Source organism: Hylaeus volcanicus, chromosome 4 (genome assembly GCF_026283585.1).
Source record: "Hylaeus volcanicus isolate JK05 chromosome 4, UHH_iyHylVolc1.0_haploid, whole genome shotgun sequence".
In the NCBI taxonomy this organism is placed as follows: domain Eukaryota; kingdom Metazoa; phylum Arthropoda; class Insecta; order Hymenoptera; family Colletidae; genus Hylaeus; species Hylaeus volcanicus.
The window spans coordinates 30,359,704-30,376,819 of record NC_071979.1 but is presented as its reverse complement, the minus strand read 5'-3'; the positions used below and the strand labels follow the sequence as shown (position 1 = coordinate 30,376,819).

Here is a 17,116-nt window from a genome sequence, read left to right as displayed (position 1 = left end):
CTCACTTCGCACATTGTGAGACACGATGTATGTATATATCGAACCAATGCGTTACAGCAGCCCTGATAATGGCTGTGCTTTGCATGCTGGTAGCTTTGTCAATGGCATACGATACGATTCACGAATCGATGTAATTAAAGTCATGGCACCAGTACCAGTACCAGTACCAGTACCAGTACCAGTACCAGTACCAGTACCAGTACCAGTACCAGTACCAGTACCAGTACCAGTACCAGCACCAGCATCAGCACCAGAAATTCAAGGGGTAGAGAGGAAAAGGATTTCGTCGTGTGCGATGAACCGAAAATCACGCGTGCCAATTTCGTTGCTAGGTCTCGCGAAATCTGAATAAAGGCACGTCTATAAAAGCGCGAATTCGTTTCCAATCGAAACGACCCGTTACACGCCACCATCATAGGCTCTCGCTGATATTGACATTCGCAATTTCGAGCGTTCCCTTTGCACGGACAACCGACAGCCTAACTCGGACGAAATTCGGGTCAGTTGCGCGCGCTCAGCTTTTGGATATCGGAGAAAATTCAGTTCGGTTCTTGTCTCGTATGCCGATAGGACGCGGCGCTCTATTTAAATTTCCATCGATCGAGGGAAAAGTTTACGATTTATGGTCCACGGGCAAGGAGTCGCAAGTGTTAACAGATTCTTCAAAGAAACTGAACGATGACGAAGCACCGAGTCGGTAGGAAAGTGTTTCCAATAAAAACTCGCTTGGAAACTCGGCACCAGCATCGTAAGCGAATCGCGAACCTTTAGGTAGCCACTTTAAGTTACCAAAGTTGCCATAACTGTTAGCAAAGCTGCGCGAATGGCACTGCGAATCATGGTCGCAGGGACCGCGGTAAAACTCTTAAAATACGTTGGCTTTTCAAAGAAAAGTAGAAAAGTAGAAAAGCGATGTACGAGAAAATGAAGAGCCGAGACAAGGCTCGCGTAACAAGGCTTCTCGTCTCGGTAGCAGCATCGACAATATCGACAAGCGTCCGAAGAGGATGAGCAAACATCTCGCGAGTGGCCCTGCAAGAATGTTCTTTGGAAGCAAATAGAAAAACATCCGAGAATACGTTGAATTATCGGCATATCGATCCTTCCGGTACACGGTCGAGCAGCGAAGGAAACAGAACAAGTACCATTCTCGGCAACTGACTGCATTCTGTCTAAAGACTCGATGTACGATATCGACAAGGCAATCGGTCGCGTGCATGCGCTCCGCACGGCTAGGAACACGATGTTTCGAATGACGTGTCAAGTGATCCAATGAGACGTTCCGAAAATTGGCGTACGTGCCTTTTGCATCGATCGAATGTAAAATCGATTCCACGTGTCGAGCCGCGGCGCGGGATCAAAGACGAAAAAGATTTTGACGGATAGATCGAGAATATAACGAATCGAGCGGACAACGATCGCCGCATCTTTCGTCCATAGATGAAGAAACATTCGGCACGATATTTTACAGCTCATCGCGTCGCATCGAAATGAACGGGGACATAGGTACGTATTACCAGAAATCAAATATTTCGCTGGGAACTGGTGGATTGAAACCAAAATTGTATCCTCGAACGATTCGAATATCGAAAAATAACACCCGCCCGGCAATCGTTCCCTGTATTTAACGTTTATTCGCTGGCAAATTGTGTCTGGTTTATTTAAAGGGTGCCGGCTTTGTTTGACACGATCGTGATCGATGGATGAAAAATACGCGATGCATGCGAATTCGTTACGCGAGGTTCGATCGATATCTATGGCATACCTAATACCGCCAAGAAGTTGACACGTCATCTCGACGAATTTACAAGCGAGCTTCTCCCATGTAATTAATCTCAATTTTCAAGCAGCGAAATACCGAGCAAACCATTGGCGAATGTTTTTACAAGCGTCGACGAGGCTCGATGTTGTCGCAGCGTCGGCGTCGGTTTCGACGATAACGCTATACGCCCGTTAAAAAAAAGACGCTCGAAAGCATCCGCGTGAAACCCTAACGCGCATCCCTCCCTGAATATGGCCTTTTTTGCCAGAGAAATACAAACCGCGGATCGTGCCCGGCCCCGGAGTTACGCGACGACCTCACCTTAAAGCACAAAAACGCGGAGAGCAATTCCTGGCGCGTTGCGATAAAAACCAGCAATGGCTTGACGTTCTGGTTAAAAATTTTGCCGTAACGTCGAGCGGGATACAGCGAAAAGCGTGAGCTCAACCCTTCCGATTCGAGTATGTTAATTCCGATCTAGTCGCCGCGCTAACGAGGAATGCGGTGCCAGTCATTGCGTCGCGCGCGTCGGTTCGATAATTGTACTTTTTCGAATCGATTCAACTAGGCCCGCGATGACGCGTCGAGTGGGGAAACGACGCCGACGCCGACGCCGACGCCGACGCCGGGCAGTCAGCAGAGTAAACAATAACGATATTGTTCGCTTTCAATCCCTATGGACCCGCTGCCGCCGCGTACAATCTCCAGCCTCGGCATTGTCTCGTTAATTAAACGGATAAGCCGTTGAGACCACGAGGACGACGCCGTCGTCGTCATCGTCGTCGTCGATGTCGACGTCGAGTCACCACGCCGCGCCGGTGTTGCCGATCACGCCGAACCTGACGCGAGGGAAACTCGTAGCACAAAGCGTCGGAAGCGTTTGACGGGGTTGACGGACGTACTCGGAGATAACCAAGTTGCTACGTTCGAGTGACATCGGGGGTGAAAACGTCACCGAGAGAGTGAGGGAGAGAAGGCAACAAGAGAATAGGTAACTACGTAAAAAAAGAAAGAAAAGGATAACGATTGAGGGATACGGAGAGACAAAAGAAAACGATTCGATGAATCGCAGGTGAAACTGAAAAAGGACCACTTTCGGGTTCTGTCAAAGGCGACTCGAGGAGAGAATGTATTTCTTTAAGTTGAAATCTGATCGGAAGAAACGATTAATTAAGGAGCTCGTCTGCTCGAGAAAAGAAGATTCGGATAAAGCAAATTACAAAGGATAAGTGGGACGAGTAACAAAAATGACTGGTCCAAGCGATACAGCGCAAAAAATAAACGAGATTCTTCGTTACGATGGTACATTAAGCGTAGAGCTCCGATGTCAATGGAAAGTGTAGACAAATTGCACAATGAAAATAGTGATATTCGATCGAGTAAAAATGCGCAAATGGAACGAAAACCAAATACCGATCGAGACCATTTCGGGTTCGAAATTTGAAAACGCCAATCCCGAAATGGGCAAGCTACTACTATAAACTTTTAGAGATGTGGTCCAACTGTATGTAGAACTATCAAAATTGAAACGAAAAAAATCAAGCTTTTCGATGAAACGCGCAAAGCACCGACTACAATCTCCGGTGAAACATTCTAAAATCCTAACGACGGTTAAAGTTTGCACTTAAAAGCTGCATTACCTCGAGCCATGGTATCGGAGGACTCGGAGAAGATATTAAATTTCATACGCGCAAAGGATATCGCGTACACCTGCGAGTAAAGTCGTTTAATTAAACGCCCCTTTCAACTGTTAGGATTTTACTGTCCTCTAGCTTAAAATGTGCACGATATTCATTTACGACATTTTACGTGTACACCGCGAAACGCGAAATCAAACAATTGACAAATATGTAGCGAAAAGGCAAGCATCGAGTTGTGAAACAACGCTTTGTATAATTCATCATGGTCTATGATAACTAATCCCAACGAAATTTGTTCCCTTGGTAATTTACCTATGTAGTTCCTCGACTTGTTCGTTGAATTACCTTTATCAACGACGCCGAAGATCGATGACGTGCCGTGGGAAATTCGAGGCATCGAAGAAGGTATAAAACGAGACACGAAGAATGCGTACGTAAAGAAAATTACGGCTCGAGTCGCAGCGATGCGTTTACGCATTCGTCCAAAACCCTCGGTGCCAACGATGTATTTGTATGCGTACCAAAATCGTAAAAAACAAGGAAAATGTAAGTATACGGATCGAGTAGCTACAACTACTCCCAAGTGAAAAAGAGAGCGTCGCGTCGATAGGACACTCTCGATCGCTGCAGCCGCGGTCGCGGTGGCGGCGTTCATCGACGTAAACGATGCGAGTAGTACGGGACGAAGATTACGCGGACAGAAAGAGACTGTCTCGGTCGCGGTCGTTTCGTTTCTTTTTTCTTTGTTTTACGTTTCACAGACGCGTCGCGTCGCCTCGCATCGGCCGGATCTCCAAAACTCGCGAAACGTTCACGAACAAGAAAACGAAGCAGAATAGAGAACGAAAAAAGCAGGGAAAAGGCGAATGGTCTCGAGGGAAGAGCACCGACACCGCCCAAACCTCCGATCAATTTTTCACTTACCGGAATTTCTGCCCTACACAATTTTCCGATCTTCTATTTGCCGTGTCGAAGTTGCCACCAGGGAAGATCCGATCGGTTTTCAAACTGCTCTCTTTTCCTCTACTTATAGCTTTGACCTGACCTCGATTTCCTCCTCAATCCTCGATTCTTTTCGCGAAAACCACCAAACGTCGCGATTTCTAATTCGTGCTTGAGAACCGAAGCAAGGTTCAACGAAAGCTGGCATTTCTTTTAGAGAAACACGTACGTATAGTATCATATGATATTCCGTAAAGACTTGCGGCTTCTGAAAAATTGCACTGCAATCGAATCGCAGCGAGCCGCTGCGCGCTACATTCAAAGCAATTTCAAACAAGAATCATAAGTCTCGCAGTGTCCGTTTTTAAATGATTTAATGGTCCATCTGTCCGAAGCGAATGGAAATCAAAAGGTGTCTCTATATCCGCCTACGAGAATCGAGTCGACGCGACGCGACGCGACGCGATGCGACGCGACGGGGGCGACGGGACTCGTGAGAAATTAATTTACAAGCGAAATGGTCGCGGTAATTGAACATCAAAATGTCCATTAAAACTCTCTCTGTGAATTGGTAACGCAATTTTCCATGCTTTTACGACGCTTCACGCCTTTCGTCGCGAGCCATCGTTCCCTTTTTGCGTGAACATCGACGAAGATTATTAGCCTTCCATAGTGTGACGCGGAAACGCGCCGCTAATAGACACTAAATGCATTTGCTAATAGTTACGCGATCCTTCGCTGGGCAGATTCTACCCGGAATAGAATCTTAATTAACGCCGCGAGATTTCATTAAAATAGTATAGCGTCATCCAAAGGGTACTCGTTTATCGCTGGCGAGCTAATAAGATGGAAGATAGCATACGCGAACACGACTTACTTGCTCGTGCATTTCACGCTTTAATAGAAAATTTATACCTTGGTTCGGAGAGGGAAATGAGAAATCGCTGATATTCCGATTAACCGTAACAGCGAATGCAACGAAATTGTTATTCGTCGTCTCTAATCTCGAGATTAGCCGGGATATTAGGAGGGTTATAATATTTAAAGAGGGTTTAGAAAATACTCGCTTCAAACGGATTTCGTAATCGTTGAAAAGCAGACACTCGATGAACACGGTACAGCGACGAGCACGCAAAGTCCAAACGCGATATTCGTTTCTCCCGATCGTTAAGTTCCTATGCCGCGAAACAACATTCTTCCCTCGAGACAAATTTCCAGAGATTTAACAATTCCGTCGAGGAGAAAAAGGGTTAGGAATCGGCGTGTATACAGGGGGACGAGATGAAATCCCGACGGAGAATACGCTCCAGCAAACGGCAAATCGGCGTACCTCGAATACTGGCGTCCCGCTCGTTTCAATTTGGATATATTTGGCTAACCCGCTACGCCAGCCAACCTAATAAAATACCTAAATAAAAAAGAGATGCGCAACGAATACCAGAAGTACGAGTACGGTCTGTTATCGTACTGTTTCCCATTGTAATTTTCTCGATCTGTTCGTATTATTTACAGCGCACGAGTAATTTAATCCAAGATTGGTCCAAGCAAAAATCCAACTGCGAACGACTCGATACGCGCGAATCGAGCAAATTTCCATTACTCTTGATTCTCTCGGTAACATCTTTCCGTTCCATAAATTGTGTAACGAAATTCGGGGCCTTGGCGTCGTCTCCTTCGGAGCTTTGATTTTATGCGAACTTGGTTCGATCGTGCGTGATCGATTACGACGATACGTGATCCGTTTTTCGACACGTTCGCCCTCCGGTGTCTCTGCCGTACTCGAATAATTTTACCCAATCGGTCGAAAGAAAATCAAAACGGTTACCGCGCGAATCACCGATAAAGCTTTAACGCGAACGCGAACGAGAGAGACGGGAAAACGGTGTTTACTCCACGATAATCTATAATGATCGAGGCAAGTTTCATGGATGATACTGGCAAAAAATAAGATTCGTCCGGTAATAATATTCGATGGTTGATGAGCTCATCAGGAACAGAGTTTATTAGTTGGAAATAAGAACAATATAGACTCTCGGTCCGCTTTCGTTCAAACTCCCCGAGGGAGCTTCTTAATCGAAGGATAAGAGAAAGAAACCGGGTCTCTGGCCGCGCGGCCACTTGACGCAAAATAATTGCCTCGGTTTCTCATCTTTCTTTCTATAATAACGGAAAATGATGGCAGCTCTTGTTTAAAAACGTGAAATCCGACAGAGAAAACGACGATGCTTTCGCTATCAACGATTTGTATTTTAAAAGAAGGACGAATAAATTGGATATAAAGAAAACCCAAAATGTTGCGGGTTTACGAGCAACGTAACGCACCAAACTAAACGAGACTCGCTACCTAGGCGAGATGCCTCCGACCGAGCAAGAAACCAGGGCGTCGTGAAACCGTAAAATTCAATCCCGAATCTTGCATCTCCATCGAAACTGTGCATACATACTTTGTACTACTACGAGCATCGATGGCTCGTAGATAGAGCTGTAGTCCTAGGACAGGGAAAACGGAGAGAAGATATCGCGTCGTTCGATGCCATATTTTGATACGAGGAGCCGACACGTTACGGCCGGCCAAGGTACCCCTGAGAGACAAAGGTGAAAAGGGCGACTGGCAAAGACGGAGGCAGAGCATCCGGAAAACGTGGGTGTGCGCGCGCCAGTCCAAAAGAGAAAGGACAAGAGACATCGCAACGGGCTAGATAAAGACAGTCTCTCGTAAAGGGTTGGAAAGGGACGATACGTAGAGGGCAGAGGAACAAACAAGGATCAACGATAACGATCTGAAAGAGAGGATATACCGATCTGCGAAAAGGAAAGGCCAAATACAGAGAGGAGGAAAGAAGTAAAGGTAAAGGGTGAGAGAATGAGTGTTTGAGAGGGCGGCAAGTTTTACGCCCGAAAGCTTCGCAAAGGCTGGCCACAAGTTTGGGTACATTATGCAACGACAACCTAGCTCAGGGGTCCACGGTAGGGTGCATTTTGTGCCGAGTCAGACACAGCGGAATAAGGCACCGCAGCCAGTGCTTTACTACCAACGAATCTTGACGTCTAGATTTACTCGGTAACCTATACTCGTGAAATACTGTAATGTCTCTGTATCCCCTGCTAACGGTACAATTTAATCCCGTCAGGGAGGAGAAGCTGGTCGTCCGTATTTCTTGCGGCCGTTCTCGCGTCCTTACGGTAGCGCGTGATTTGCGAACGTAAATTTTCCTCCAGGATACATGGAAGAAACATCGCTGAAACTCAACTTACCTACCCATATACACGAATAGCGAAAATTACAAAGATCCAAACTACCAAGTTCGTCATTCGCGATTTATCGAGTAGATTTCATTTGATTTGCGTAGCTTCCGATTTTTGCGATTCTCCCTCCGCTATATACGAGTATAGTACGATCGCAACGAAACAGCGGTCTGGTAGATACCCTCGCGTAGCGTCCCACCGAGGAAAATGGGCAAGGATTTAATCAGACAGCGCGACGCGGCGCGTCGCGTCGCGCAGATGCATTGTGCGAGAAGACAATCCGTCCTACATATTCCTAGCTATCTATATGCACCGACAATATGCATCTCAAGTGTGTGCAGCTAGGCACTTGGCAGATTAATCCAACTGGTAATTTGCAGTCCCGAGAACGAGTCTCTACTCCGAAACTCAGCCGGCTGCATATGCTACCGTCGCATCTGCACAGACGACGCCCACCAATATTTCCTACAACGAAACATAACTTCGTTTTCGTGTTTACGTTAAGTTGACGTACAATCGATACGAAGGAACGATCGCTTTACCGGCATGCAACGAAAAACATGTTACACGATGGACGATCGTTGCGAGAAAATCGGAATTGAATGGAAGCCGTGTCGAAAAGTTCGAAAGCCTGCTGCGAGACTTTGTCACCTGCTCAACGTACGCTGCTGACTGCCACGACATGATAATTTATCGCGGAATAAACGTCACCCGCTGAAACTAAACGTAGCTGGTATACTTCGGCTTAAGAAAAATGACGTTCAACTTGAATACGTATGGTCGGATCTAGTATCAACGACGCGACGGCAACGAGCAGAGAGAGAGCGGAAAAAAACCGTGAAAAATATCGCCATTTGCAACCACAAAGATGTCTCGGACGGATCTACTACCCGTACATCACGCACCGTTACTCGTACGAGTTACGAGACCATGATTTATTCGTGTCGCGGCAAGGAAACTTTTAAAATGGCTCAGCGTCCGTGTAATATATCGGTCAGGAATAGCTAGGGTGAGGAAGAAAACGGCAAACGAATATTCTCGCTTAGCATGCGTTTCCAAAATTTATACAAACTTTTATTCAAATAAGGTTCCTTTCTCTTTCTTAGACTCGAATTTAAAATATATCCAATCGACGATATAGACATCCGCGGAATCTAACCAGAAGGCTTATCAGCCTCTTACCACTCTGCAACGTTATATTCAAAGGCATCTCCAATCTAGACGAATTTATCCACGACTTCCTATTTTGACAATGCGGGACCCGTTAGAATATCGGGGAATAATAGCCACATAATTGAATGAAACGCAACGTATCAATACGTTAATGCATTAAATGGCTCGTGTGCAATATATTATATTAAAGTTCGTAATGTAGTATAATTTTGTTACTCTCATTATGTCGCCATAATGGATATAGAAAGGACGGGTAATTTAATTACGTTACCATGACGGTGAAGCGCTAGTGTAAAATTGCAGTTCTCTGTTTCACAGGAAAATCAGCATGCGCGGAGGGGGGTTTTCAGGGAAAAAGAAAAAGAAAAAGAAAAAGAAAAAGAAAAAGGAAAAGGAAAAGGAAAAGGAAAAGGAAAAGGAAAAGGAAAAGAAAAAGGAAAAGAAAAAGAAAAAAAAGAAAAAGAAAAAGGAAAAGGAAAAGGAAAAGAAAAAGGAAAAGGAAAAGGAAAAGGAAAAGAAAAAGGAAAAGAAAAAGAAAAAGGAAAAGAAAAAGAAAAAGAATCACCCTCTCGTCGACTTATTACCGAAATGTGCGATCGTCTACCGGTGGGTGTTGCAGCTTCCGGCCGCAGGAATTACGAAGTCAAATTGCTGCCGCGCATGGCATTAAATTTTTTTTTCTTCCATCCTTCTCCTCCCGGATAAAACGTAAATTACCGTGTAATAGGATTTTGAATCGCGGACGATGCTAATCCTTGCTTTAATAATGTAGGTCAGGTGTCAAAAATGTAGCGTTACGTTGCCGATAACTTGTTTCAAGCCAGCTAGCAGCTTTCCTAGCCATATTACCGAAACTATATAATTATTAGATTCGTTGGTAATTCGTAAAATGTTGTGTATTTAACATTTACGAAGGATTTTTCTCGACTTTTGGTATTTCAGTGATTTGCAAGCTACCTCGTTTTTCAGGTCGGTAAAAGATTCAAGAAAAATAATTTACCTCGGCTTTCGAAGGTTATCAATTATAACGAGCGCGCGCTGTTAATAACGTGCCACCAACATCACCGCAATCTAGGTCAACCGAAATATTTTGCTGGCTGTTTCCGTTATTGAAACGGTGCGGGCAGACGAGAGTAAATCAGAATTCATGCACCCAACGCGTTGTTTCCGAAATATGCTCGCTAAACAACATTCCGAGGACGCGACGCTTCCAATAAAACTATTACATCCACAGCTGCCGTTACGAGTAACAGCGAAACCTCAATTATCCGTGCATCGATTAACCGAAGCTACGGCCATCCGAACGTAACGTTGTTCCCTGTATTTTATTATCGTACCGATCGACTCAGATCGGAGTCAACCGCTAAGGATAATATAGATCACCGGAGTTATACACGTCAGTTTGACTGATTATACGAGTGAAAAGTATGTCTCTTCGCTTAGACGACATCCCTGTATTGTATCCATGTACCATATCGGCTGCTCGAAATCAGACGAAAAGTCACAAGTTGACCTAAGTCACGTTGGATCGGATTCATTTTCCCGTCGTTTTGGAGGAACCTCGCAATCAGCTGTGGTTTCGTTTCGCTTTCTATTTGAAATTAGATTAACGAATATCATCGTTCCACGAGATTCGATCGATCCGAAAACTTGGCTAAATGCAACGCCGTTGGAACAAATCGACTGGCAAAAGCGATCGAACGAGAAAGCAAAACAGGGTGGTGGGAGAACGCGACCGCGAAAGGTCACGGCTTTACTTGACAAATGGCGTCCTTGCGCCCGCCACCGATGGACTCGCGGCGGTATCTCGGTGGTGTGCAAGACACCGCGAGAACATTACCAAAGCATTTGCAGCTTTTCATTCGCGTTATTTCGAAAACTGTATCGGCTACCACCAACTTTTCACATAGAGACCTATGAAAATACTCAAAGATACATCACGAAATCCTGCCCGAACTTTTTTTACAACTTTTCCCGAATCTGTCATTGAAATAACATCTTTCGTTTACCGAGTAAAAAGATTAGCCGCGCATCGTTTAATATCGAATAACAACGATGACCCAATTTCGAAAGATTAATAGGCTCATGGACAGCGTACGACCTTTGCTCCTTTGTAACATTAAAAGCAAACAAGTAAATATGGATGGATCGATCGTCGAGTAAGTACCTCTTTCAAGCGACCCAATCTATGTTTTCTTTTTTATTTCCAATCCTGATACCCATCCAAATATCGTACATAGCAGGTAAACTGCCAGAACATAGAAATTGCAATCGGCGAAGTTCAATGTCGTTCGCGAAGACAGGCGTTCTTTCCTTTCTTATACGTCTCTCTGTTTTTCTATTTTCCCGTTCCGTGAAATCCCAGCGAGTAGGTGGATCTTTGAAGCGATCTTAGCGTTGCGACCGTACCAACGATAAATTTAATCTTTCAAAGAGAATCGATCGCGTTATCGGAATACGTATAAGCGTAATCGAGCAAAGTACGACGTACGCGAACCGATAGCCGAGATACCTGTACAACGATCGACAATGGATAAACGTGGCTATATTCCAAACTGATAATCGGCGATAAGCTGTGGCCAGTGGTCGATAATCAAGGGGCTTGGCTCGAAAACGACTCGTCGCGTGTGCAAACGCGTCGAAGCGACGGCCGGCGTCGCGACGAAATTATCCGAAGCGACGAGACACGTAACCGGACATGTTCGCCAGTGTCGAGTACAAAACTATCAACGAAAAGAGAGAAAGGAAATTAGGACGCTCGAACGCCTTTTACTCAACGCCCTCGTTGCCATTTTAAATGCGAACGTGGATAGAAAGGCGAGTTAAAGAGAAAGAACGACAGAGGGGTGCACGATACGCGAGGGACTCGACGAAAACAAGAACGCGAAACGAACACGAAAGGAGCACGTGGCGTGTTTCGCGTTTGAAAATCGATCAGAATCGAATCGATACCGCGATCGATTCGCATCGACTGTAGAAATGTTCGATAAAAATGTATCGGTTACTTTTTTACTTGCTCGTTTATTCCATAAACGAGAATAACCGATTAAGTACGTATACGCGAACTTAGGAACGAAAAGTCGCGAAAACAATAAGAGACGTCAAGATGAGAACTCTAAGGAACTCGCAACAAGGACGAGTCAGGAGTGGTGTAAGACTAATTCTCATCGGGCATAGAATCACGGAACACGAAACTTTTCTCTCGCAATTGCTTGGCTTCGGGTTGGTCGTCGTCGCCTGTCTTCGGCTGCCGTACAACTCGTTTCTTTTCTTCTCTACTTTTTCCGTTTCCGTCCTATGGATCTCCTAAAAGGTCGTTCGGATTCTGAAACTTGCCGGTCATCCCCCGACATTTCACAGCACCGCTGCACTTGGTCACAATGGACGAGTTAACGAGAAGCTGTGGTTCGGTTAAACGATCAACCTCCTTTTCTCCCATTATTTTGACCGAATGTCTTTATCGAGGTCCTGATCGCGACAGTAACAAAGTCTCGATAAAGCAAAGAGCAGAAAGAGGGTCGAGTGACGAGCGGTCCAGTCGTCGAAAGCGTAGAAGCAAACACGTATCTCTGTGTTTTCGAATCTTTGCAGAGCTAAGAAATTCGCTCGAGAGATCGGTAATTGAACAACGTTCCGATTAATTTGTGTTTCCGGCTGAAAAAACCGATTAACAGAAAAACAGGACTCGGAATAACAATCAACCCCGAGGGCACACTCGATCGTAATCGAAGCAGCTTAATTAACCGTGTCGAGCTCCGACCTCGCAGCGTTTTAATTCGAATTTTTCTGAACGCGCGATCAAAGGGCCGACCGGGTGCAGGAAAATACGCGGAAATCGGGGAATAGATAAAATAGGAAAACTAATGAAAGAACGAGAGAGCGACCAAAGCGAATCGTCGTTCGCCGTTGCACCGTTACTGCGACCGATCGATACCGAGCCAAGTTACGAGTACTCTCTAACATATAATACGTTTCCAGTTTTCGTCTATTCCTCTGGCTAGCACGCTCTCTCTTTCGTCTACCGTCCAGCCCGATGTTTCACGACCTACCCATGCTTCGCCTAAACCCCACGCCGGCTAAACTATAGTATACGTAGCGCATCCTGGAACGTCCTATACGAAGTCTTTCGAAAATTACTCGCCAACTCACGGACCCGTAAGTTCCGACTGCTCGAAATTAGTTTCCGCGAAAGCGTTTCGCCATTAGGTATGCGCGCTTCTGAATTCGTTAAGAAGAGAATTGTCCGACTTCTCCTTAAGCCTCCTTCGCGCAGTGTCCCTCAAAGGAGAGCACATTCTTTCAGTCACAGGATCGTGCCTCACCCTCTGCGAACCCGAAAGCAACCTATCCTCTCTTCTCCTCTTCACTCCTCCCCTTCCCTTCTCACCCTTTCCTCTCTTTCCTTTTAAGGTAAAAATATCACTGCTGAAATTGCGGGACGGTAACGAGGCCAATGCTCCTTCTACTGGAAAACTGCCGTTCTCAAAGTTCGAGGTCTCACTTTTGGCAAGTCGTTTCCCTGGATAAACGGTATAATTCCGCTTCGAATTGATGGCCCGTAATTTATTTTGTCACGCGCCGTCGCTGCCCCCTCTGTGTTCCCCGTAGCGTGATTAGGACAATTTCTCTTTACCAGATGAGAAAGCATTTGTACCGTTTAACCATTTTCCTCCGTTAACGTTATCAAAGTATTCGGGTTTCGAGAGGCGGTTAATAGTTCGAGTTCTACTACTTGAACTCGATTTTCTACAATAATATTTTCTCGACAAACAGTGGGATTGCTCGTATTCGGATTAAGCAATCCGCGGTAGACGATGTTTGTGTGAATAAAAAATACTCGCTCAGCGATACCTTTCAACGTACAACCTTCGCTGACCGGGTTAAAAGGTCGCCGCTTAAAGGATCGTCCCGTAGATAAACCAATTCGATTTAACTGCCCGTTATAGTAAGTATGACACTGATTCCCCATCGAGGTCTTCTATTTCGAGCAATATTCGGCCGAGTTTTAAAGGCACTCCACTTGGCGTCAACTGGGTCATCGTATACCACGTTAAAGGAATCGTTACGGATCTGTACGAACGTCCTCGAACTCAACGACGCCAATCATTTTTGACTCCGCGGACTGTAACTGTAACTGTAACTACTCCATGCTCGACGTTAATCTCACTTTCCTACTACGAACGGTGAATAAACGACGAACATAGAAGCTTATCGAACCAGCCAACCGCGACATCTATTTCCGATCACAGTTAGGATTTAGCCCAGACGTTTCTGCGACTTCCGAAGCACTCCCCGAAAACAGCCAGAGATATCTAAAATCAGCATCTCCGCGATGCAACCGTAAATTACCGTCGCTAGGATAATCTTCCAACGATACGGAGGATAGAGGAAGAAACTCCGTTTACACACGATTTATACGTAGAAATGAACGGGTTCGATTCGAGCCTGAGTTACGGCGCGGCCGGCGTAGAGCAACCGACGTGATATCGATTCGTTTCTATTGCCGAAAAATGGTAATACGGTTGGACAGAATGGCGAGCTTTTCCCCGGGAAAGACGTCTCAATTTCGATACTACGTGCCACAGGAATGCGAAACGAGGACATCGAACGCGAGCAGAGAGAATCTTATAGAGCGGTGTGTTCCCAAATTCTGTTTCTTCGCTTGAAAATCAACGTAGCTACAAAACGATACAAACGAGTTTTTACGACTGAACCAATTTGGAAACATTTTTTCATTCATATTTCGAATATTTCGTCCAGAGAGATAAGAGTCACGACAACTTGCCGTGATTCACGATTCCGTGGTCGTGCCGAACGGCAAGCAAGCTATCGATGACACAAAACACATTTAACGATCGCGAGAGGGTAACGAGCACACCGCGCGACAGACGTTCGTGATTCATCGTAGCAAGGTTAAGCCTATTCGCATAATCGGACAGCGACGAATCACCTTTGCCATTAATTACGGAACCGTGCAATGCACGTTTATCAAGCTGAACGGTCCAAGAGCAACAAGGGGCTGGATAAGCAGACACAGAATTGGCAAATGGTCGTGTCAACGACGCGACGCGTCAAAGAAAGACGAACCGATCGATGAAGCCTTAAACCAAACTCGAAGGTTGGGACACGTTATTTCGGTGCATTAAATGCAACCAAAAAGCATAATCAACGATGTTGGGGTTGCACCTACAACCACGAGACCACGTAAAATTTAAGAATCAGAGTTAGTTTCGTTCCAACGATTTGTTTGCGGTCGAAATACTTATCGTAACCGACTCGAAGCAGCCGAGTGTCGAGCAACTCGATTTACGAATTATTCCCGCGCAAAATTTCAAGGTTCGAGTATCGTACCGGCACGTTCTTTACGCGAGACACCGTCGCGTTAGGGTACATTTTCAAGGAAAATTCGTGGCGATACGCGATCAACGGACGTCTGCTTAATATACTACGAGAACGTAGATACGGGATGAGTTTTTGAATAATTAATTAAATGATGTTGTAGTTTATTTTTGCGCGCGATGGAGTGAGAAAATGATGGATTATCATAAAGACAGACAAGTTTGTCAGAAAGGAGGAGAAAAAAGGATGGCAAGTTAGCTGACTTTCGTCCGTCTTTCTTCAACCTTCCTAACCTACAAAGCGAACCCTCGCCCTCGGTATCCATTCGCGCATTCACTGACACGCATGTCTCGTCGAACACCTACATCGGTAAACAAAATCATTCCGCGTTACCAAAGAAAACGTAAATAATAATAATGGGGCAAATTTTAAACTAGGCATCGATGTAAATGGATTATCCTCGAAAAACGAACGATGCCGCGTCACCAACCTCGATACACCTTCGATGTCCCATCAAAGCGCGTACAACGTAGATACGGTTCCCTTTTACCTGCCACTCAATTTAAAAACTCCCAATGTATGTATATTTCCCTCGGAATGGAACCAATTTTACCGAGAACGATGACGAATAGTAATATAAATATAATTTCAATAACATTCTATTCGAGAAAAGAAAATTGTACACCTACAAATAGTTACGTTCCATAAGTTACTTAAAGAAAAGTTTTCGTCAAATTGTTGGATGAAATATGATGTTTCTTCGAAGATCAAATATCGTCACATAATATTTCCATTTTCGATTCTTGTACGTTACATGCTAAAAGTCGGAGTTGTTTACGATAAACGATGAATTTAACAACATTCGAAGATTCGTTATGTTAAAACAACCAAGTCGGTAGAAAAATTGTAAAATTTCCCATGAAAAATATTGTGACCGCTAACACAAGTTTAAACTTAGTTGCGTATCCGTCAAGTTGGGTTATTAGAATCTAACGAATAGACAAAGATAAGAAAGATACATGGTTGCGAAGGTTAATCGGAAGAATGGAGTAGCGGATATACATAGTGTTCGCGGAGAAATGGTTTGGTACGAGGAGACTTTGACGACAGGCATCGAAAGCTCGGCCGCTAAAGTCTCGAGACCGTACAGAAATTGGCGGACAGGAAAAGCAAGCCGCGTTCGAGATCGATGAGGGAGACCTGCAGCGGCCTAACCCTTGCGTTTTATCGAGCCGCGGCATACGTACCGCTCGCGACGTGCAGCCACGAAAAAGAGAGAGTAGGAAAATACGCTGCCGCGACGGGATCGACGAAGAACGACAGAGTACGCGCGGTGCACCCCATGAACGTAGGCGCGTGTCGCTCTCTCGCGATTTCAACGCGTTCGAAATATTACAAGCAAGCTCGCGTGTTTCTTTGCTCACCGAGTCGTATTTAATAAACGCGTAGCAAGATAATCGACCAACATATGTGAAGAAAATGTAACTTTCGTGCTTTACTTTGCTCTGTTGTTGTGGGAGAATACAACGCACGAGATAGATATGTATATAGACATATACATATGTATCTATATAGATATGTATATATATACACTAAACGTTCTAGGATGAGTTTGAGAGTCAGTGTTTTGAAACGTATTTTATAAGTAATATCGAATAATTCCAATTATTACGCTCGCTTACCTCGAATTTCAGGTGACTCCTGATACGTTCGAAGAGTACAAAGTACAACCGAAGAAGGCCTGGCTCGAAAAACAGTCTACGACGAGGACTACCGGCGAGAACGACGACGATGTCCGTACGAGTCTCACGTTTCGACTACGTGCGTCTCCCCGGTCGTCGGTGGCGGCGACGACGGTGGCGGCGGCGGCGGCGGCGGCGTCGGTGGTGGTGGTGGTGGTGGAGGTGGTAGCTGCTTTCCGTCCTCCAAACGGGAAAAGAAGGGTAGAGAGATAGCGAAAGACAGGGAGAGACCGATGAGATCGAAGTCTCGTGGCAAACGGTCGTGGACTGAG

The 17,116-nt window shown here is 45.2% G+C and overlaps 1 protein-coding gene across 1 annotated transcript in view; it reads right to left on the bottom strand.

Moving 5' to 3' along the window:
• Window positions 1-17,116, bottom strand: part of LOC128875918 (complexin) — a 132,124-nt gene extending 115,008 nt beyond the window's left edge. Inside the window, exon 1 of the mRNA XM_054121942.1 lies at window positions 16,785-17,116. The gene's annotated coding sequence lies outside the window, so the exon portion shown is untranslated. The remainder of the gene's footprint in view (window positions 1-16,784) is intronic.